We start from the raw sequence: 24,913 nt of genomic DNA, 5'->3' as shown, positions 1-24,913 counted from the left end.
TATTTTGGAAAGAGAAATTCAATTATACTTAAAACAGAAACATGCAAATCACATTCTGTTAGTAATTGATAGCAGATTGGAGATCAGTGCATAGGTAAGCTTACCATTATCATTACTTTATTATTTCTTAAATAACTATAACCAAATAATCATAACTATATTCACACATATACACAAAACACACATGATAGAATTGTATTTTAGGTAAATGCAACAATCACCAAACATTGTTATAATAAATGTTTACTTTCTTAGTTATTTAAAATAATAAGCAACCATTGACCCTGTTTAGGGGATGAGTACAGAGACAATAAAAACTAAAACACATTCACCACAATTCTCACTGATTACAGCTTGAAAATACATATTTAAATATATTAGAAATAACTGTAAAGTGAGAGTCTAATGTATTGTCTGAGATTTGATCTTTCAGAAAAAAAAATCAACTGCAGTTTAGCTCATGGGTTTTTACTATATATCATATTTTTTGTTTGTTAGAATTGTTTGCTCTGCTTGTGTACTGCTTAGCATTCCAAAGAGAATTAAAAATATTGAGTTAAAGAGACATTATGATTACTATTTAACTTATATTTTTAATTTGGGGTCCTGAATCTTAACTACAATGAGAATAATTTAAATCATGCAGTTATTTATTGATAATATGTTAAAACATTACATGATAAGAACTAGGAGCATTTCACAATATTGTATATTTGTAAATACACATATAGGTATGCATGTGTATATGTGTATATACTTACATCTATGTATTAATGCATATGTATATATGTAATACATACTATTATCACAACATATTTATCAGTAATGAATATATATTTAAATAAAGGAGATAGAAAATATAGATAACACATTAAATATTCCCTTTGAAGCAACGATTTGTCAATTATTATTTGAGATGTGGGAAACCGCTCCAACAGAGATTAACTTGATCATGGTAAAGTGCTAGAAATACTTTATGGTCACAATGTCAAAGATTAACTTTAGGAAGGCTATATATATATATTTATATTTATATTAAAATTCTTACTCTGGTATGGCTAAGAAACTTTGTTTTTTTAACATACTTTTATTATTTTCCTTGCCAAGTTCTGCTTATTGTTTCCTCTATGTTTAATGAAGTCATTGTATCACTACCGTATTGATTATAAATCCTGGCTTTAATATCAGAGTATTTGTTTTCAGTTTCTGTTTTTTCTTTTATTCCCTTGTAATCCAGGGATCTGCATCACAGAGTTAGGATAAAATGAGACCAGTTATGAAATGGACTCATAAAGTTCTTGTCATATACCAAAAGCTAAGTTAATGTTGATACTGTCATCGCTGTCCTCTCTTCATCCTCACCATCATTATTAGCTCCAATAGAATTGTTAGCAGTGCTATGGTAAAAGTAGTTTTGATCAAACTTTCTGACTTCATCTCTGTGATGCAATATCTTGTGCACTGAGGTGAAGGGAGTATCATGACCTAATCCTTTTAGCTGGAATTATGTTTTTCCAATTGAGGTCCAAATAAATATGACTCTGCATACTCTGAAGAAATATAGGAGCCATTATATTTCCTTCATAATGCATCGCGTTGATCATACGAATCCTTCAAATTATATGATTCCTTCCATCATATCTGCCCCTTAACTACAATTTTCTTTTGTGTGTTTCTTTGCATGTTATTTGGCTTAGCTGGGGGCCTACTTTATAGAAATGTCATTTTTAAATTAATAGACTTTATTTTTTAGAATACTTTATAAGTTTACAAAAAAAATGAGCAGAGCACAGAGAGTTTTCATATACCCCTTACCCCCAACACACACACACTCACAGTTTCCCTTATTAACATCTTGTATTAGTGAGCTACATTTGTTACACTTCATGAGCCAATATTGATACAATACTACTAACTAACGTCCAAGTTCTATTAAGGTCACTCTTTGTGTCATACATTCTATGGGTTTTGACAAATGCATAATGACCTATATCCACCATTACAGTATTCTACAGAACAATATCACCGTCCTAAAAATGCCCTGTACTCCGCTTACCAACCCTTCTTACCTTGTCCTCAACCCACTGGAAACCACTGATGCTTTTTCATTGTCTTTTTCCTTTTCCACAATGTCATATGGTTGGAATCACATAGTATTTAGCTTTTTTAGAAAGCTACTTTCTAGAGTATTTAATATGTATTAAATTTCCTCCATGCATTTTAGTGGCTTGATAGCTCATTTCTTTTTATCACTGAATAATATTTCCATTGTCTGGATGCACTAAAGTTTGTGTAGCAATTCACCTACTGAAAGATATCTTGGTTGCTTCCAAGTTTCAGATATTTTGAATAAAAGTGAAATGTTTATTTTGTGCTTACCACAACATTAGATATATTTATTTTAATGGTTGCTTTTGCCTTTCATCAATATTTTAAACCAAGTATCCTTTGTGTTTAAATAAAAAAAAATTAAGATCTTCAGGAATGTACCAGCAAAAGGGCTATAATTATGTAAACCAACAACTGGTACAGTAACTCTCTATTTGAACTACTTGATCTGCACAGAAAGCCGAAGACATTTAAATATAATTATGCTAAAATATTTAGGAGGGCAAGAGTATTTTTTATACATATGGGTATATCACTATTACAAGACATGGGTGTCATAGTATTATTATAGGAAGAAAGAGACTCTTGGGGCTACTGTAGAATTTTCAATTACTTGATACATTTCACTTTAATAACTTCTCAGGAGCACACAAGTACTTAAGTCATCCTACAGAAAATTCAAATCATCTCTTTATGAAAGGAATAGTAGTAAAAAGGAAAATATGGTAACATAGGAAAGTACTTGTAATCAAATATTGGCAAAGGAATGGCTATATATTTATTATACTAGAATAAATTCATATTCTAGATCTTTTATGGATCCACTTTCTCAATGTGTATGTTTTCAATTTTTCTTTCTCCTACTTGTGTTAAAAGCTTAGTTCATAGACTTACCTATTTCTATCATCATTAAATACCTAGTGTATAGAATATTGCTTATACTTTATGGGTGCTCAGTAGATATTCATGGACTAAGTAAAGAAGTGTCCCTGAACTAGAGAATAATATGGGTTCTCCAAGTCCTGAACAGGTGAATCCCAGAATGGTATGATTTCTGGGGAATGGGTGATGGCCCATGAAGGCAACCTAAAAGAGAGGACTCCACAATGTCATCAATTTATGCTTTAAAAAAAGGGGCTAAACGATATGTTTATGCATATGTGTTTTGTGTACATATAACAGTGCATGTATGTATCATTTGCACAAATACACAAATAGAAATGCATATAGCTATATGAAGTATGTTTAAACTCTGACATTTAGTTTCTTGAAAGTTACCATTTCTGTTAGATTGTAAAAGTGTTTGCACATTAACATGTTTTCTTGCTGCCTTTTGAAATTCTGAGACTACCATGAAATATCACAGGAAGAAGAATGGGCTAGCCCATTGGGTGACAAGGAACGATGAGATGCAGAAATGTGTCGTCCCAGCTTATCTCCTTATTCCATCAGGCTGCCAACTGCCTAACACTTGAGTCAGGCCATCCTCGAACATCTAGCAGCTGGGTGACTCATCAGCTGGCAACGGAGGCAGGGGAGAACCCAGCATGTATCAGCTGAGCTGCCTCAGAAGAGTCACACAGCTGAGCCACAGAATTATGGGCAAAATAAAATGATTTTACTTTAAGCTACTAAATTTGTACTAGTTTACCATGCAGGAAAATCTGACTGATGCACTCTTGATGCTTTTATACTTTGTAAACAAAGTAGTCTGGGGTAGCACTTCTTTTTAAAATGTTAAATTATGATGGGGTTGTGTGAAGCTAATATATCGCATGAATATCGAAGCAGGCTTGCTAATATGCCAGAGTGCACTGCAGAATAATCAGTAATCATTTTATGGTTTTATAAATATGTCCTCAAAAACATTTCTTTCACACTCTCCTGCATTAATAAAACAGTTTTGTAGCATTATTATAGTCCATTAGGTTTAAATTATTGCATGCATTTCTGTGAGTTCCTCAAAAAGCACCCATACAGTGTTCATTTTTGACGTCCATTTGAGCTCTACGCTGATTTTTTGGTCCATTTTATTCAATGTATTTTTGACCAAAAAAATGGCCTTATCTTCTTTCTTGTGAAGACACTCACTTATGAGTATGCCTATTATTTATTTTATAACATTTTAGTTAAGTTTAAATATACATACATACATATCATTTATTTTTATTTTTATTTTATTTTGACTCACATATAATTGACATATAACATTAGTTTCACATGTACAAGATAATGATTCGTTCTTCACATATACTGTGAAATGATCACCACAATAAATCTAGTTAACATCCATCACTACACATAATTACAAATATTTTTTCTTGTGATGAGAAATTTTAATATCTACACTCTTAGCACTTTCAAATATGCAGTATAGTATTATTAATTACAGTCACCATGCCATACATTACATCTCCAGCTCTTATTTATTTTATAACTAGAAGTCTGTATCTTTGACTACTATCACTCATTTCACCTACCCTCTTATCTCTGCCTTTGATAACCACCAGCCTGCTCTCTGTGTCTATGAGTTCTGTTTTGTTTTTAAGATTCCACATATAAGTGAGATAATATGGCATTTGTCTTTGTCCATCTACCCTATTTCACTTAGCATGATGTTCACAAGGTTCATCCATGTTGTCATACATGGAAAGATTTCCTTCCTTTTTATGGCTGAATATTATTCTTTTGTGTATATATATCACTTTTTCTTTATCCATGCATCCGTTGATGGACACTTACGATGATTCCACGTCTTGGCTATTGTAAATAATGCTGCAACAAACACGGGGTGCATATATCTTTTCTAGTTAGTGTTCTCACTTCCTTCAGAAAAATATGGATTTTATAAATTTGAAATACATCAAAATCATAGGCTTTCCATATAATATAATTCTGAAACCCGACATGGTAGATATAATATTGAGAAAATTGCACTGCATGCAATTTTAACCGTCAGTAAAACAAGAGCAGAGGTTTCTTTCTTTTTATTTGGCATTTTAAAAATAGTTTTCATCAGAATGATGCATGCACATAATAACATATCATTTGCACTTAGAAGAGTTTATCACGAAACAGTTTTCTTGTCTAAATTATTTAGTGGAATTATATCTAGCTGGTATAAAACACAATTCCAAATTTCTGCAGCTTAACACATAAAATGTTTGTTGCTCTTTCAAACTGGTGTGAATATACTCCAAGAGTTTCTGTGGTAGGAAGCCCTACTTTAAGTGGCTCTTGTAAACAGGAAAAAATGGAAAAAAGGGTATGTGGGGAGCTGTTCATGGGCTGAAGGCCTACTTCTATTCACTCCCCATTGGCCTGAACTACTTGCACGATACCAAATGGAAGCATGAATATTTGATAATTGTCTCTTTTACATGAACAAGGTAAAAATGACTAAGTTCATGGACAAATAATATGATCTCTACAAAACCTTCCTTGTCCATCCAAGTTCAACTCCTCAAAGGCAAATTCTTATTTTTTTTCTTTTTTTTAAAACATGCTTATTTTTCCACATATCATTGTAAGAAAATTTGCACTGATTACTTCCTATAAAACATACTATATTTATTCACCTCTTTTCTCCCCTCCTGAATAATATTTATATCATTGAGTCCTTTGATTCCTTTGACTCATTTGATCACTGACTATGGTTTCAAAATTAAAATCAAAATAAAATTTTATATCTATTTCAATCAACTGCTAACAATTTCAGGCCTGTACTGAGTGTAATTTTTCCTTCCAATCTGCCCAGTATTTATCAATAGTACATTTAAGTTAGCATTTTCAAGATTTTTAGAATATCTTACATTCTGCCTTCAAATTGATTTTAATTATGTGTCCACAGATTAAGATTATGAAGCAATATAATTTTTGCATTATTGTCACTAGAAAATTATGCTTATGTGCCAATAATTTAAATATTCTATTCTCATTTATATATGGCTATTGTTAACACTCTATAGATGCTCAACTATGACTATTCTTAGCTTCAAAAACAAATATTTTCATTTTATTATATCCTTGAATTTTTTTAAATCTCTCCATCACATCTGTTATCTTCTTTCCTCTTTGCACTGTAAATTTTATACATAAATATTTTTTTACTGGAGCTTCTGATTGCTCTTCTTAATTTTTCATTTTTCTGCCTTTATCACCATCATCTTTTTCTCATCTTTTAATCATTCTTTATCTGATCCCTTATTTCTTAGAAATATCCCTTTTAAATGCCTCTGCATGCTTTTGAGAAGACACTCACAAGACTACCGCAAGTTATCGATCCAATGCTTTATATGGAGTCATCATTTCTTGGGCCATATCTTCTATATGGTCACCCCTCTGCTGTCTTTGCCACTGCAACTTGGGTAGAGCATAAAAAAGTCATCAGAAGCAAATTTTCATGCCCTTTATGTCTGAAAACATCTTTTATGGCTTCACTGTTGATTATTAATTTAGCTGAGAGTAGAATCTTAGACAATGATCCCAAAACATCTTTTCCCTCAGAAATTTGACAGCAAGACTCCAGTGTCTGTAATGTCAATTGCTCTGTGATGCTATTTTCATTCTCATTATTGGAGAATATAGCTTTCCCCCTCTCTCTTCTGCCTTAAGGATTTTCTCTATATCTTTTGTGTTTTGAAATTCTATAAACATGTGTATAGATATGAGTGTTTTTTTCATTTATTCTGTTCATCTTAAAATAACTCTTTTGTGTTACCTAATGTCTTAAGTAAATTTCTTTTTTTATTTCATAGCTGAATCACATCCACTTTTTTCTCTTCTTTTTATAGCTATTTTATTGCATAGATTGTTGTGGACATTTGTTCAGCTGCAAATGCCCTCCTGTAAATAGAACTCTGAGTTTTATTGAGGTTATTACAACAATACAACAATGAAATTCAGAGTAGTTAATCCTACCTCCATTTTATTTTTTCTTTCAAATTTACATGTAATTCTTCTTGCCATGCTATTTAATTCAGGATTGGAAGTATGGCACAATTTAGGTCAATGCATATCAAGAAAAAATATATGCTGAGGCCAGAGCCAGATAATTAATTTGCAGGGCTTATGGCAAAATGAAAACATAGGGTCTCTTCAAAAAGCAAGGGGGAAAAGTGCCATGGAAGTTAACACATTTTTCTTTCTTTTTCTTTCTTTCTTTCTTTCTTTCTTTCTTTCTTTCTTTCTTTCTTTCTTTCTTTCTTGATTTGTCATGTGCTTTTATTTGCTATTTAATGTCACGCTCCCTTTGGCACTAAACATTCAGGATGCTTGTAGGGCGAGTAGAAACTCTGACAGATGCCCCACTGACCTACAGTAAGACTCTGCTCATGCAGCACACCAGCAGCCCGTCCCTCCTCCTGCCAGACAGCAGACCACNAGCTGAGAGTAGAATCTTAGACAATGATCCCAAAACATCTTTTCCCTCAGAAATTTGACGGCAAGACTCCAGTATCTGTAATGTCAAGTGCTCTGTGATGCTATTTTCATTCTCATTGTTGGGGAATATAGCTTTCCCCCTCTCTCTTCTGCCTTAAGGATTTTCTCTATATCTTTTGTGTTTTGAAATTCTATAAACATGTGTATAGATATGAGTGTTTTTTTNATGGTTTTGCAAACTCCACTCCAGGGAATTCTTGGTACCTACATGAGAGGCGGGCAAAAGGCTTTGCTGAATCACAAGCCGCAACATACCATGGGCTCCCAGGCTAAGGCCAGAAAAGCTGTCACTGTGCCCTTCTTTGAAATATGCTTGCAAAAAAAAAAAAAAAAAAAAAAAAAAAGGAAAAGATAAGGAAAAAAAAATGCTTGCAGTGTTCTGAAGTTGGCTCTGGCTAGGGCTTCTGGAAAAGAAGCATTCTTCCCATTCTGCTAAAATCTGCTTGGAAAGATAATTCAGTTTTCTGGATAGTAGTGTATAGATGTGACATGAGGAACTGCTGTTGCAGCCAGAGAAGGTAGCCAGAGGACAAAGGTCACAGGAGGAGCACAAAAGTAAGACAATCACAGAAAAAAAGGTTGAGCTTTTTCCAGGGTACTTCCATTACTTATCTCATCTCTTGATTTCAGATACAGGAACAAATACATTCTTAATATAATTAAGTGAGATTTCCTCATGTATGCAATTGGAATCATCCAAACTGACACTTAAGTTTGTACATTTCCTGAAACTTATGATTTATATCCATCTTTTCTTTCATAGGCTTTACTTCAATATCTTCCTTTACATTTGGGGGGAAATGATTTTTTTTTTTTTTTAAGATTTATTTACTTTAGAGGGAGACAGAGAGAAAGAGAGAGAGAGCAGGGGGAGGGGCAAAGGAAGAGGGAGAGAGAGCATCCCAAGCAGACTCTGCTGAGCAGAGAGCCTGAGGTGGGGCTTGATCCCACAACCCTGAGATCATGATCTGAGCCAAAATCAAGAGTTGGACGCTTAACCAACTGAGCCACTCAGGTGCCCCAATTTTGGGGGAATGTTTTTGAACACAAAGCGTATAGCTCTCATTTTTTTTTTAAAGTATAAATTATATTTTCAACTTTTTTTTTTTTTATTTTGAGAGACAGAGAGTGAGAGAGAGAGAGAGAGCACAAGCAGGCAGAGAGGCAGACAGAGGGAGAGGGAGAAGCATGTTCCCCGCTGAGCAAGGAGCTCTATGAGGCACTCTATCCCAGGACTCTGGGATCATGACCTGAGCCAAAGGCAGATGCTTAGCCAGTGAGCCACCCATGTGTCCCTATATTTTTAGTTTTTGAGGTTTCTTTTTTTAATTTTTATTTTTCCATGTCATCTTATTTTTAAGGAATGCATTTTAATCGATTAAATTTAAATTTAGCTTATTGTAAAATTTTCATTTTTCTCAACAATCTCTGTTTCTCTTGGTTCAGATTATTTATTTATTTATTGCTTCTTTTTCTTTTTGTTTGTTTAGTTGTCACTGATCATGCTCAGAATTCTCCTTTAAGTATGAGGATAATTAATTGTCCTTAATTCATAAATTAAGCTCAGGGATAGTATAGATGGAATTTTTCTTCTCTGCTGTTGGGTAAGTGGATCTGTTAAAGGCTAGACTATTCCTAAGTGGGGGTACCATGCCATGAGCTTTCCAGGGATCACCTTCAAAAGCAACTAGTAAAGTTCACTTTAAGATGAGGAGATGTGAATGCTGTTAGGCTGTGTACACTTCCTAATGACACAACAAATGCTAATATAGGAAGGCCACATCAGCATTAGATTGTCTGAGAATAACCTGGGCTCCCTATTCTCTGTCTGTTCCTGGTGGGAGGGAATAGCACTACAGATTAGAGCAGGCTTCCTAATACAGACTCTGAGTTGATTCCTTTAGTTTTTACATGAATTTCATTACAACTCTCTGCTGCCTGCTGACTCTGAGCCCAGAATCTCTCTGAAGTTTACTTGGGCCAACTTCTCTTTCCTTGTATTGGGCAACATTAAACCTGCTCTGACTTTGATCTTATTTCTGTTTCATCTTTGGTTCATTAATAAATTAATAAATCTGTGTGATTTTAACATCTTCAACTATGACTTTTACATTTGTGTGTATCTATAATAAATGTGGCAAATAAGAAATAAGTGAATTACTATATTGTTTTCTCCCCAATACGATAAGATAAAATATTGAGTCAATTATAAACATGAGATTAACTTTGTGACAACAATTTATAAACAATCTAAACAAAGCCACGGCTTGCACCAAATACCATATAAATTAGGAAAGTAGGGAAATAAAATGATAATGTGTTAAGCTATATATTAAATTAGTATTGAATTACCTGGGGAAGAATTCATGGATTTTAATCATAGACACACAGGGGATCACAAACAAAACTCCGGTTGATAATCAAACTGCCACTGCCCAGAATACTGAACACAATCATAATAATGAAATGATATAGCAAGGAAGTAATTACTAGTGAAAAACATAGTGAGTCCTCATCTTAAATGAAAGAAAAGAAAATTTTATCTAATCCTGTTAAATATGCCGGCCAGGAGAAACAGAACAATAAAATTAATAATGTGTTCCCTGATAATACAGGAGCAAGCTGAATGATAAATCAGATAGGATGGCAGATAGTGAACCTGAAAACATTGGAACTGATACCAATAAAACTAAGGAGAGGTTCATGAAAGGCAAACAAATGAAAAAAAAGGAAAAATAATAATGGACACAATAATGGTGATTTAGGTGATGCTGAGAGGCTTATCTTTAAGAGAATTGAAGGAATAATGAATGCTCTAAGTTTGTTCAAAAATGAATATGTTAAAAAAAATTTAAAAACCCAGTATCTCATGGTTGTTGATGCTATATATTGAGAATCAAAGTCTAAAAGAGGTTGAAGTTTTAAAGTCACAACAACTATAACAACCACAGTCTATATAATGAAAGTATAATATAGTAGTGTACACCAAAGCCAAAACTGCATAAGCATAAATATAACAGCATAATTTTAGGAGTCAGTCTCCATATTTATCTCAGTTTATCCTGGCTCATTACCCTTCTTTTCAGGTTTCTGTTTTGAAGCAAGCTTTCTGAGAACCTATTCCTCTTATTCCTAACCAAGGCATTTACCACAATGCGGAACATGAGGGTCTGCCTTGTTCAGTCCAGACCAATCAAAGCCTGCCCCAGTCTCAGGCAGACAACATCTCTGAGACCACACCAGATCCTGCTTGGGAATCTCAGCCAGTTCTAAACAAACAAACAAACAAACAAAGTCAATGAAAGAAAATAAACAATCTGACTAAAACAATGGGCCAAAGACCTTAACAGACACCTGATCAAAGAAGATAAACAGATGGCAAATAAGCATATGAAAAGCTTCTCCACATCATACATCACCAGGGAAATGCAAATTAAGACAATGAGATGCCACTATATAGTTATTAGAATTGCCCAAATCCAGAATATTGATAACACAGAACGCTAGAGAAGACATGGAATACCAAGTGTTCTCACTCATTGCTGGTGGGATGGTAAAATGTACAGACACTTTGGATGGCAATTTAGCAGGTTTCTCCCCACCCCACCGCCAACCTACACATATGGTTACCATATGATCCAACAATCTCACTTTTCGGCATTTCCACACAGAGGTTGAAAACTTACTTCCACACAAAAACCTGCTCATTAAAGTTTATACCAGCAGCTTTATTCATAATTGCCAAAACTAGGAAGCAACCAAGTTTAATGGATAAATAATCTCTGATACCTCCAGACAATGGAATATTATTCAGCACTATAGTGCTGAAGCTATCAAGCCATGAAAAGACATGGAGGAACCATAAATGCATATTGCTAGGTGAAACAATCAAATCTGAGAAGGCTACACATTGTATGATTCCAACTATATGGCATTCTAGAAAAGGCAAAACTGAAAATACAGTAAGATTAGTGGTTGCTAGAGGTTGCAGTAGAGGGGGAATGAATAGGTAGAGCAAAGTTTTTTCTTCCCCACTCTGGTGGAAGACAATGGCTACAGTGGGCTGGACTTTGGTATTTCCCTTTTCCCAAGTCAGTTTTGTTCTGATAATACCCCAAGCAGGTTAGGCTCTGATTAAGGATTTTCTTCTGAGGGCAGGCCTTGTTAAGAGAGTGCTCTGGAGCATTTCGAGATAATTCCTTTTCTCTTCCCCCTGCTGGAAGCATGAGGGGAACTTTCTCCAATATTTACTACTGAAGATGGTCAAGCTCCTGGAGGTAAGACTCACAAAATTATGTCTCCCTCTCCCCAATGCCTGGGTTCTAAAGCTTTAACTCTTAGACTTGTCCACAAAGTGACTCCGGAAATTTATCAATTAATAGTTCAGGTTTCTCAACCCAGCACTAGCTCCCATGTTTTTTTACACTCATGAGAACCTTTAGAAAGCCATGGCTCCCTGCAAGTAACATAAATTTTGATGCCTCAAGGTGGGATTCTATTTTTTTCTGGTAGAACAGAGACCAAAGCTCACAATAGTATTATACTTGCCACTTAATATATTTAAATTACCAGTCTGGTCACAGACTTTTGAATTATCCATAGCATATGAGATTCCTCATAATGTTTTACATAGTTTTCTCCACTTTTGATATATTGGGTAAAATTGGAAACCACTGAGGGCCATAAAATATCTACTGAGAAATATACAAATTTGCCACATGTGTCTAAATGTTAATATGAGTTTTAGAAAGTGTAATATTTCCAATATCCAAGTACAGAATGAACTAAATGGTCTGAAGAGAACATTTAATGACATGTCAGACTCTGTAAGCATTTGGTGGACTATAAGAGCCCACTATTTTGCTTTATCAATATAAAAATAAATTTTAACAGTTTTTAACCACAAATGATTTTTATACTTAAATGTAGGGAGATTTATACTGTTAAAAGTGACATTGCTTTAGAAATAATAAAATGCTAAGGTCATTTCCAAGATCACTGTATTCTATAGAGGGAATGAGAATAGCATGTTCTATATTCTATGTGGTGTGTGTGTGTGTGCGTGTGCGTGCACGCTTGTGTGCATGTGTTTTAATTAAGGCAGGATATATACCAATACATTGAAAAGTCATCAACCAAGTTTGGTGAAATATATGCTTAATGTATAAGATAAGACTGTGCTCTTAGGATTCAGATGCTATATTAAGTCAAGTTGTAGCCGTAAATCACACATATAAATATTTGATTACTCCTACACATTTGCTTCTCAACATTACTACAGAAAAAGGCAAGGCTATGCAGATTGGTGTCCTCATTCATAGTCATGGTTTAAACTATCATTTATATGATGCTGATGCCAAAATTTATATTCTCAGAATAAATCTTCACCCTGACCTCTAACTTGGAACATCGTTTAATAATTTATTTATGTGTTTTATAATATTTTTCCTTGATTGTGCCCTGGATATTTGTAATCTGGATGTGTCCAGAGCATGACACATTCAACTAGTCCAAATCTAAACTAACGACAATCCTTGACAAATACGTTTTGCTGTACATATTCTATATTCTACCATTAGAATTCCCCAATACCAGTGATTATAAGAAAAAGCCCAGAAGAAATCTAAAGTTACATTTTCTACTCATTATTCACATTAAAGCGAAGCTTAGGAAATATATATATTTATATATATATGCATATACATTTTAAAAAAAATTTTTATTTTTTATTTTTTTTAAAGATTTTATTTATTTATTTGACAGAGAGAGAGACAGCCAGCGAGAGAGGGAACACAAGCAGGGGGGAGTGGGAGACAANAAATATATATATTTATATATATATGCATATACATTTAAAAAATTTTTTTTTATTTTTTATTTTTTTTAAAGATTTTATTTATTTATTTGACAGAGAGAGAGACAGCCAGCGAGAGAGGGAACACAAGCAGGGGGAGTGGGAGACAAAGAAGCAGGCTCCCAGCAGAGGAGCCTGATGTGGGGTTCAATCCCAGGACTCCAGGATCATGCCCTGAGCCAAAGGCAGACGCTTAAGGACTAAGCCACCCAGGCGCCCCTATACATTTTTTTTTTTTTTTTAGATTTTATTTATTTATTTGAGAGACAGAGTGAGAGAGAGAGAGAAAGAGAGCACATGAGCAGGGTAAGAGGGAGAAAGAGACTCCCCTCTGAGCAGGGAGCGTGACATGGGACTTGATTCCAAGACCCCGGGATCACAACCTGTACCAAAGGCAGATGCTCAACCGACTGAGCCATTCAGGTGCCCAGGAAATATATTTTTAAGATTCATGATTAAAATTTGATTTGGCAAGTCAAATTTAACCTTTTGAAACATTCTCAAAATTTTATATTTTTATTGTTTTACTGTTGGAAGAGGTAATTGAAAGTATGTGACTGCTAGTTTACCCTTGAGCTGTACCTAGGAAATCAGAATCTCCTTACACCATCCTACTATAAAGACAGACATAAAACCAATTGAATAGAACCAAAATTGGAAATTAAATATAGGATTATGCTACTTGAAATTCTCTGAGAACTTATACACTGACTTTATATTTAGTCATTAAACACCTCTGAGGTAGATTATAGGGGTTTGCATACACTATTGTGTCTACTCAAAAGATCATAAATATGTCTAGAACTCAGTGCCCTAGGAATGGCACTTCAAACTTTTAGATACACCACACAATGTTTGGGCAGTTTTTTTAAACATACATTCTTAAATATGAAGAAACAAAGAGGTATGACAAATCATAGCTAAAAATAACTTTCATCTTACTTATTAAAAATATAAGTAGCTCCAGGGATGCCTGGGTGGCTGGGTTGGTTAAGCATCTGACTCTCTGATTTCGGCACAGGTCGTGATATCAGGGTTGTGAGATGGAGCCCCAAGTCGGGCTCCACGCTTGGCATGGAGAATGCTTAAGATTCTCTCTCTCTCTCCCTCTGCCCCTCCCACTCGTGAGTTCTAACAGAAAAAAAAATATATATATATATACACACACACAGACACACACATATATGTAGCTCCAAATTTATAGATGTGTTCCTTAATTTTAACTAATGACTCAATTACTTAACAGTTGGAAAAAAATTACTACTGGGGCAAAAATTACATACAGTGCTAAGTTTCCTAAGGTAATAAAATGTATTCTGGCTATCTATCTATCTATCTATATATATAATCTAATCTCCAAAATTGTCATGGATTAAAAAAAAACTAGTATTAATTTTGTACACTCTGGGATCTTATATATTGCACTGCATTGACCAAATAGAATAAGAGTTTTCTGATATATATACAAACATACACACACACACCATAACAAATATGTGTCAGTCTATGTAGTATCCCTTTAGAATAACAATGACATGCAAACATGATCAGTCTCAGAGTAAACTATTCCTGAAGAAGTAGATCTGGGGACAACTTGGGTAGCTCAGTTGGTTAAGCGTCTGCCTTTTGCTTGGGATGCCTGCCACTCCCCTACTTGTGCTCTCTCTCACTCTCTCTGTCAACTAAATAAATAAAATCTTACAAAAAAAAAAAAAGAACTAGATCTGAACTTTTTTTTTTTTTCCCTTTGGCATTAAGCGAATCCAATTATCTATTACAAATGGCTGGAATGATTATCTGTAACTTCATTGATGGAATCACTCCTGTTAGTTGATGATTAATCAATGTGCATGTTCAGATTGCCTGTTTATTGACTTCAATCAAAGAATTAATGATTTTGGAAAGAACAGATTGACTACATTTAAATCCATGTTTAGTAACTAGTAACTAACTCGGTGTTTTAAATTGAAAAACTGCTTGATTGAATTCACTTGTTTTTTTCTACCTAAGTTTATTTGTAATATAGTTTTAACTATAGAGGGACAAAAGGGCAAAAGACATTTGAGCATAATTTTGATACATATACTCAACATGGAAAGAAGAACACAATGCCTCAGTAAATGTGGCAATAATCAAAATAAAATTTAGTTATAGAAGATATTATTTAAAATGCAATAATAACAGTGGCTTTGATTTTTTTTTTTACCGTAAATTGCCTATTGTCCTTTTGATTAGTCTATTTTCCTTATCCTTATTTGGATCTCTGCTTACATGACAAATTCTTAGAGAGGATGTTCTATCTAAAACCTATCCCCCTATAAATTCATCATATATAATATGGTTTTATTTTTCTGCTGTTTTTCTTCATAACAGCTATCACTACTTATTTATTTTTTTATTGTTCATTAACTCTCATCAAGAGGAGAAAGACTTCACTTCCAAGAGAGAAAGATCTTGGCCAATTTTGTTTATTACTCTGTTCTGAATGGGAGACATGTAAGTGTTCTTTAAATATTTGGGATAAATGGAAAAAAAAAAAAAACCCTTGAATCTTTGTCTCTTCCACCAGATTAGACTATCCACTGGATTTGGCAGCGAACAATACCTTTGTTGAGTTCTCACTGCTTAGCCATGCACCCGGGACTTAATAGGAACTTGATAAAAATATGTTGATGGAATGGAACAAATGACTACACAAATGGATACATTTAATTCCCCATTCTAACGCCTATAGACTAAGATCAGAATTCCTGGGAGAGAGAACAGCAAGTGAAAACCAGAAAGATGTGTTTCATTAAAGACTTTCTGTGAATCATTAGAACCCCAGGGTCACTGTTGGGGGATGAATGGAAGCACTGTGAATGGCAGCACCCCACAAAGACATGGAGGCGCAGGAGAACAGCATCCACGCATGTCGGTATTGGCAGTGNATTTTTTTATTGTTCATTAACTCTCATCAAGAGGAGAAAGACTTCACTTCCAAGAGAGAAAGATCTTGGCCAATTTTGTTTATTACTCTGTTCTGAATGGGAGACATGTAAGTGTTCTTTAAATATTTGGGATAAATGGAAAAAAAAAAAAAANTTTTTTTTATTGTTCATTAACTCTCGTCAAGAGGAGAAAGACTTCACTTCCAAGAGAGAAAGATCTTGGCCAATTTTATTTATTACTCTATTCTGAATGGGAGACATGTAAGTGTTCTTTAAATATTTGGGATAAATGGAAAAAAAAAAAAAACCCTTGAATCTTTGTCTCTTCCACCAGATTAGACTATCCACTGGATTTGGCAGCGAACAATACCTTTGTTGAGTTCTCACTGCTTAGCCATGCACCCGGGACTTAATAGGAACTTGATAAAAATATGTTGATGGAATGAACAAATGACTACACAAATGGATACATTTAATTCCCCATTCTAACGCCTATAGACTAAGACCAGAATTCCTGGGAGAGAGAACAGCAAGTGAAAACCAGAAAGATGTGTTTCATTAAAGACTTTCTGTGAATCATTAGAACCCCAGGGTCACTGTTGGGGGATGAATGGAAGCATTGTGAATGGCAGCACCCCACAAAGACATGGAGGCGCAGGAGAACAGCATCCACGCATGTCGGTATTGGCAGTGTTGGCAATTCTTAGGCATTAATGTTGCAACGTGATGCAGCCGCTCCCAGCAGTAAAGATGTGTGCTCTGCAGTAAATATAACCACAGGGAATAGCAGCCAGAACCAAAAGAGAAATAAAAATAGGAAAAAAGCAGATCCAGAAAGTTGGTGCTGACAATGGTGATTGTGAGCATATAAAAGACACCCTCAGGCAGCAATGTTGATAGAAATAGGAACTTGATAAAAATATGTTGATGGAATGAGCAAATGACTACACAAATGGATACATTTAATTCCCCATTCTAACGCCTATAGACTAAGACCAGAATTCCTGGGAGAGAGAACAGCAAGTGAAAACCAGAAAGATGTGTTTCACTAAAGACTTTCTGTGAATCATTAGAACCCCAGGGTCACTGTTGGGGGATGAATGGAAGCACTGTGAATGGCAGCACCCCACAAAGACATGGAGGCGCAGGAGAACAGCATCCACGCATGTCGGTATTGGCAGTGTTGGCAATTCTTAGGCATTAATGTTGCAACGTGATGCAGCCGCTCCCAGCAGTAAAGATGTGTGCTCTGCAGTAAATATAACCACAGGGAATAGCAGCCAGAACCAAAAGAGAAATAAAAATAGGAAAAAAGCAGATCCAGAAAGTTGGTGCTGACAATGGTGATTGTGAGCATATAAAAGACACCCTCAGGCAGCAATGTTGGATAGAAATGCTTAAGGAGCCCTGTAAGTCTCCAATTTCAGAAATTGACAAAAACAGAGAAATAACATTTGCCACTGTGCCAATGAAAGTACAATTTTTTCCCTAGGCTACTAATAGCGGAGCAAACACAGGTGACATAGATATATCAGAAGACAGTTCAAGGATTCCAGGGTGCATAACATGTAATCCGTAATGATTCTCTCAGTGCCTTTTAAGGACTATTTGAAAACAAAAATACAGATATTCAATGGAAAAGCTCCTCTTTGAAAAAATATTCCTTCAATGAGGTCACGATCAATTACTGTTCACGGAGGATCTGTGAACAGCCTATTAATACTTACATTGGTGATTTTGAGAAAGAATGATAACGTTTGCTCTAAATATTGGTTTTGAACATAGAACTAGGAAATTTGGCGATACTACATCAAAATAATTGCGTAGTTATAGGAGTTTCCTGGTTATACAGATGGTAGCACAGAAACGTGCAAATGTGATTTCTTGGAAAATGTAACATTAAAGGTGAAAGCTCAAGGATGAGCAGGAATTCATCAAAAAAAGCGGAGGTAATTGTGAGGAGTGTACCAATATGCATTGTTATGTGCCCTAAGATTCAGATTAGAGAGTGCTAGTGACACAAGGGAGGGATGGAAAGTTTCTATGCATTTTGAACTGTAGGTGGTCATATTTAGGATTAGAAGATTGGAGGAGGCCACAATATAAAGTTTGATTTTAGGCATGAAAGTTTTATAGAAATCATGCTTTACTCTATTGATACCTGCCATAAATTGCTATAGCACTGGCAGTGAGTAATACTATTTTCCAGGACACAAACTCATAAGGAGAGAACCTGGTTAACAGCTTTTTGATCTTGTTTAATGTCATTGTAATAAAACTGCTGAATTCCAAAATCTTACATTCTTCTATTCAACTTTCAGAAAACAAGTTCCTATTTTTTTTTCCAGCTATAATCTACTTCTACTACACTCATTATTTTCATTCTTTGTTAACCCTGGAATTCATGACTGGTCATTTCATAGTTTCATAGCATCATCCATAAAACTCCTGACTCTGCTTCATCAGTTGTATAGCCTTTAAAAANGCATTCTTCTATTCAACTTTCAGAAAACAAGTTCCTATTTTTTTTCCAGCTATAATCTACTTCTACTAAAATCATTATTTTCATTCTTTGTTAACCCTGGAATTCATGACTGATCATTTCATAGTTTCATAGCATCATCCATAAAACTCCTGACTCTGCTTCATCAGTTGTATAGCCTTTAAAAACCCACACCTAGAATCAACCTATTGTCTGTCCTTTGCTATAGTATTTTCATGATGACTTAATGATACTAGGCCAAAATCTCATAACTATATAAATAATTGACTCTACAAATTATGTGTTCTAGTGTTTTTTGGACACTCAATATGGCTTCTCAAAGACTTTATTTTCCTTATTTAGTTTTTTATCCTACCCCAACCAAAGGATCATGGTCAGCTATGCTTTGGCTATTATACAATCTCTCTTTTGATCTGGCAACAGCCTCCTAGCTCAACCTCATCTTTCAAAGTTGAATTAACGTTCCAGAACTCCACTTCATAATCCAGAAATAGCAGTCTATTTGAGATTTTGCAAACACGTTATATTCTATTCACACCTTTGCACATTTTTTCATATTACCCATGTCTGAAATGTTTTCATGCTGTGTCTTCTTCCATTGAGAACTCCAAATCATCAATTCAAATGTAATTCTGTGATCAACTCTTCTGGGTAGCAATTGCTGAATATCTGCCAAGTTCCCAATTAAACCTGCCTTGAATGCCAATAACGCTCTTCATGTCATTATGTGTATACCTCTATGAAAATCCTCAAAAGGTAGTATTGAAACTGCTATGTGGATCTTCTAAAAACCAAAAATAAAGGATGGAAACCATAACATATGATTTTTTAAATGCATACAGTACAATATAATAAACAATACAAAGTTATTAAAACGAAGTAAGGGAGGAATCTCGTGAGTATGTTGACCTGGATGATTGTCGTTTGCTTTTCCTCTCTAGGGATCTAGGGTAGGTAAATGACTGGAAATACAACATTTAGGTTTGGACCAAAATGAAATATCAAAGACAGGATTTATCCTCCCATAGAAAAGGAAGGAAGGAACATCGTTGAGTTATAGGACAACTGTAATAAGTTAATGTAATTGAAGTTTCAATTCACGAGTATTTTTGAAGATTTCAATATACTCCCAGTAATTGATAGAACAGATAGAAAATAAGTAAAGTCATAGAAGAATTCGGCAACACTTTCATCATTTAACATTTATGGAAAAATCTACCCAAGAAGAACAGAATATACATTTTTTTCAAGTACACATGGAACATTTACCAGGATAGAATATAATCTGGACTAAAAGAGTCTCAACAAATACAAAATCAGTGAAATCATGCAAATATGCTCTCTGACTACAGGAGAATTTTAATTCATTCATTCATTCATTCATCCATTCATTTATTTAAGCAGGGGGACAGATGGAGTGGGAGAGAGACTCGAAAACAAGATAATTTCATTTTATTTTAATTAGATAATTAATTAATTTTAGGGGGAGAGGGAGAAGGAGAGAGAGAATCTTAAGCAGGCTCCACACTCAGCACAAAGCCTGAGATTAGACCTAGGCTGAAATGAAGAGCTGGATGCTTAATCAACTGAGTGACCCATGCACCTGTATTTTATTTTATTTATCTATTTTTAATTTAAATTCAAGTTAGTTAATATATAGTGTAGTACTGGTTTCAGGAGTAGAATTTAGTGATTCATCACTTACATATAACACCCAGTGCTCATCCCAACAAGTGCCCTCCTTAATGCCCATCACCCATTTAGCCCATCCCCCCACTCCCCTCCCCTCCAGAACTAATACATGAATTGAGCAAAGTTGCAGGATATGACCTCAAGATACAGAAATCTGTTGCATTTCTATACACCAATAATGAAGCAGCAGAAAGAGAAATCAAAGAATCGATTCTATTTACAATTGCACCAAAAATCATAAGACACTTAGAAATAAGCCTAACCAAAGAGGTTAANTTTAATGCCCATCACCCATTTAGCCCATCCCCCCAACTCCCCTCCCCTCCAGAACTAATACATGAATTGAGCAAAGTTGCAGGATATGACCTCAAGATACAGAAATCTGTTGCATTTCTATACACCAATAATGAAGCAGCAGAAAGAGAAATCAAAGAATCGATTCTATTTACAATTGCACCAAAAATCATAAGACACTTAGAAATAAGCCTAACCAAAGAGGTTAAAGATCTCTATGTTCAAAACTATAGAACACTTATGAAAGAAACTGAAGAAGACACAAAGAAAGGGAAAAATATTCCATGCTCTTGGATTGGAAGGACAAATAGTGTTAAAATGTCTATACTACTCTGGGGCGCCTGGGTGGCGCAGTTCTTAAGCGTCTGCCTTTGGCTCAGTGCGTGATCCCGGCGTTATGGGATCGAGCCCCACATCAGGCTCCTCCGCTATGAGCCTGCTTCTTCCTCTCCCACTCCCCCTGCTTGTGTTCCCTCTCTCGCTGGCTGTCTCTCTGTCAAATAAGTAAATAAAATCTTAAAAAAAAAAAAATGTCTATACTACCCAGAGCAATCTACACATTCAATCCCTAGCAAAATAACACCGGCATTTTTCACAGAGCTAAACCAAACAATTCTAAAATTTGTATGGAACCAGAAAAGACCCCAAATTGCCAAAGGAATGTTGAAAAAGAAAAGCAAAGCAGGAGGCATCACAATTCCAGACTTCAATATGTATTACAATGCTGTAATCATCAAGACAGTATAGTACTGGCATAGAAACAGACACACAGATCAATGAAATGGAATAGAGAAACCAGAAATGGACCCACAACTGTATGGCCAGCTAGTCTTTGACAAACCAGGAAAGAATATCCAATGNTGACAAATATTGTTAAAATGTCTATACTACGCAAAGCAATCTACACATTCAATCCCTAGCAAAATAACACCGGCGTTTTTCACAGAGCTAAACCAAACAATTCTAAAATTTGTATGGAACCAGAAAAGACCCCAAATTGCCAAAGGAATGTTGAAAAAGAAAAGCAAAGCAGGAGGCATCACAATTCCAGACTTCAATATGTATTACAATGCTGTAATCATCAAGACAGTATAGTACTGGCATAAAAACAGACACACAGATCAATGAAATGGAATAGAGAAACCAGAAATGGACCCACAACTGTATGGCCAGCTAGTCTTTGACAAACCAGGAAAGAATATCCAATGGAAAAAAAGACAGTCTCTTTAACAAATGGTGTTGGGAAAACTGGACAGTGACATGCAGAAGAATGAAACTGGACTACTTCCTTACACCACACACAAAAAAGGATTCAAAATGAAAGACCTAAACGTGAGACAGGAAACAATCAAAATCCTAGAGGAGAAAGCAGGCAGAACCTCTTTGAAGACAGCCACAGCAACTTCTTACTAGAGAGGTCTCCAGAGACAAGGGAAACAATAGCAAAAATGAATTATTGGAATTTCTTCAAGATAAAAAGCTAATGCACAGCAAAGGAACAACCAACCAAAGTAAAAGGCAACCAAAGGAATGGGAGAAGATATTTGCAAATGACATAAGATAAAGGGTTAGTATCCAAAATCTTTATCAACAGTAGCCAAATTATGGAAAGAACCCAAATGTGTCCATCAACTGATAAATGAATAAAGAAGTTGTTATATACACACACACACAATGGAATATTACTTGACTATCAAAACAATGAAATCTTGCCATTTGCAATAACATGGATGGAACTAGAGTGTATTAGGGTAAGTGAAATAAGTCAGTCAGAGAAAGACAAATATCGTATGATTTCACTCATGTGGAATTGAAGAAACAAAACAGGTGAANCTAATGCACAGCAAAGGAACAACCAACCAAAGTAAAAGGCAACCAAAGGAACGGGAGAAGATATTTGCAAACGACATAAGATAAAGGGTTAGTATCCAAAATCTTTATCAACAATAGCCAAATTATGGAAAGAACCCAAATGTGTCCATCAACTAATAAATGAATAAAGAAGTTGTTATACACACACACACACAATGGAATATTACTTGACTATCAAAAACAATGAAATCTTGCCATTTGCAACAACATGGATGGAACTAGAGTGTATTAGGGTAAGTGAAATAAGTCAGTCAGAGAAAGACAAATATCGTATGATTTCACTCATGTGGAATTGAAGAAACAAAACAGGTGAATATAGGGGAAGGGAAGGAAAAATAAGATAAAAACAGAGAGGGAGGGAAACCATAAGAGACTCTTAAATATAGAGTCCCCATGAGAGATATTGCATGTTTATTTAAAGGGCTTAGATTAAAATGACTGACCATACCAAGTGTTGTAGAGGATGTACAGGAGCTGAACTTGAACCTGAGTTCAAATCTTGAATTTTTAAATAGACCTCATGTGGGCCCTATTTTACTTTTCAGCAAAGTATAAATATTTCTCCATGGGGATATTTTGAAAATACACGATATTATATACTTAAAACACTTGACAGGGAGAACAGCATTCAGTGTTTTATTTTGTTTGTTTTCTTTAAGTAAACATTATTATTACACTATTATCCCACTCTACCCACACACTCTATTATCCAAATATCACCACATCTGTCAGCTTTCTTTGGGATTTTTTTTCCCAAGAAATTGAGTAGAGCAAAATAAAAGACTAGTTAAAATAAATATTAGAAAAAAATAACATGCAATTTTCTGTACTAGATATAGAATGAAACATGGTATAAATTAAAAACAATGAAAATGTAATAACAAAAAGTTAAATTGTTTAATAGTAAGTATGTACCATTTTCCATAATAAATACTTCCTTGCATTCTTTCATTTATTTTTCCCAAGGACACTACAATATTAATTGTATAATTATACACATTTGATGATGAGGACACTGGCTCAAAGAGGTCAAATATATGATCACATACAGCTGATTTGAAAGTCCAAGTTCTTTAACTATTGTACAAAATAGTCTAAATACATGATTAGAGTGGCTAGGTAAAATAAATTATGGCAAATTCATAAAATGGAATACAAAGCAGGCACTGAAATTCTAATAATAATGGTAATGATTCTTTACTGATTACCTGCCACTTGAAAGTGTTTAATGCTAAGTATANGTGAAACATGGTATAAATTAAAAACAATGAAAATGTAATAATAAAAAGTTAAATTGTTTAATAGTAAGTATGTACCATTTTCCGTAATAAATACTTCCTTGCATTCTTTCATTTATTTTTCCCAAGGACACTACAATATTAATTGTATAATTATCCACATTTGATGATGAGGACACTGTGGCTCAAAGAGGTCAAATATATGATCACATACAGCTGATTTGAAAGTCCAAGATCTTTAACTATTGTACAAAATAGTCTAAATACATGATTAGAGTGGCTAGGTAAAATAAATTATGGTAAATTAATAAAATGGAATACAAAGCAGGCACCGAAATTCTAATAATAATGGTAATGATTCTTTACTGATTACCTGCCACTTGAAAGTGTTTAATGCTAAGTATAGTTTTATAACCATTCTTGTCATAATCATGAGTGGATTCACAGGGAAATATGTGCTAGGTTTTAAGTAATAAGTTCAGCACACAACCAAAGCATATGGGAATAATTTATCATTCTCTAGTGAGAATGAATATTTACTTACATACGTAATTTTCTTAAAATATTTGCGAAAATAAACCATTGTTTTTAAGTAGTGGAATTATAATTTATGTCTTGTGATTTCTTTGAATTGTTTGTGATGATCATGTATAACATTTTAAATAAGAAAGTATAAACTATTTATATATCGGAAAGATAATGTTGTTCCTATTACCATGCTTATACTTTCACTACATTCTTCACTCAGAATTGTGCTTGGCACACTGTAGGTACTCAATAAATATTGTATTATTGAAAAATATAACACCATAGTGGGTGAACCCTTTTCCCATTATAGTGTTAAATAATAGAAATGAAGAATTCAAAATCTGTGTAGAAAAGCATATAAAAACATGAGAAATGGCTAAGTGTTATTAGTGTCTTTGTTCTACATGTTATTTAAAAGTGGTATGTAAGCTATATCACAAAGAGGAATTTT

This window comes from Ailuropoda melanoleuca, chromosome 7, assembly GCF_002007445.2.
Source record: "Ailuropoda melanoleuca isolate Jingjing chromosome 7, ASM200744v2, whole genome shotgun sequence".
Lineage (NCBI taxonomy): Eukaryota > Metazoa > Chordata > Mammalia > Carnivora > Ursidae > Ailuropoda > Ailuropoda melanoleuca.
Note: the sequence above shows the minus strand (reverse complement) of the source record.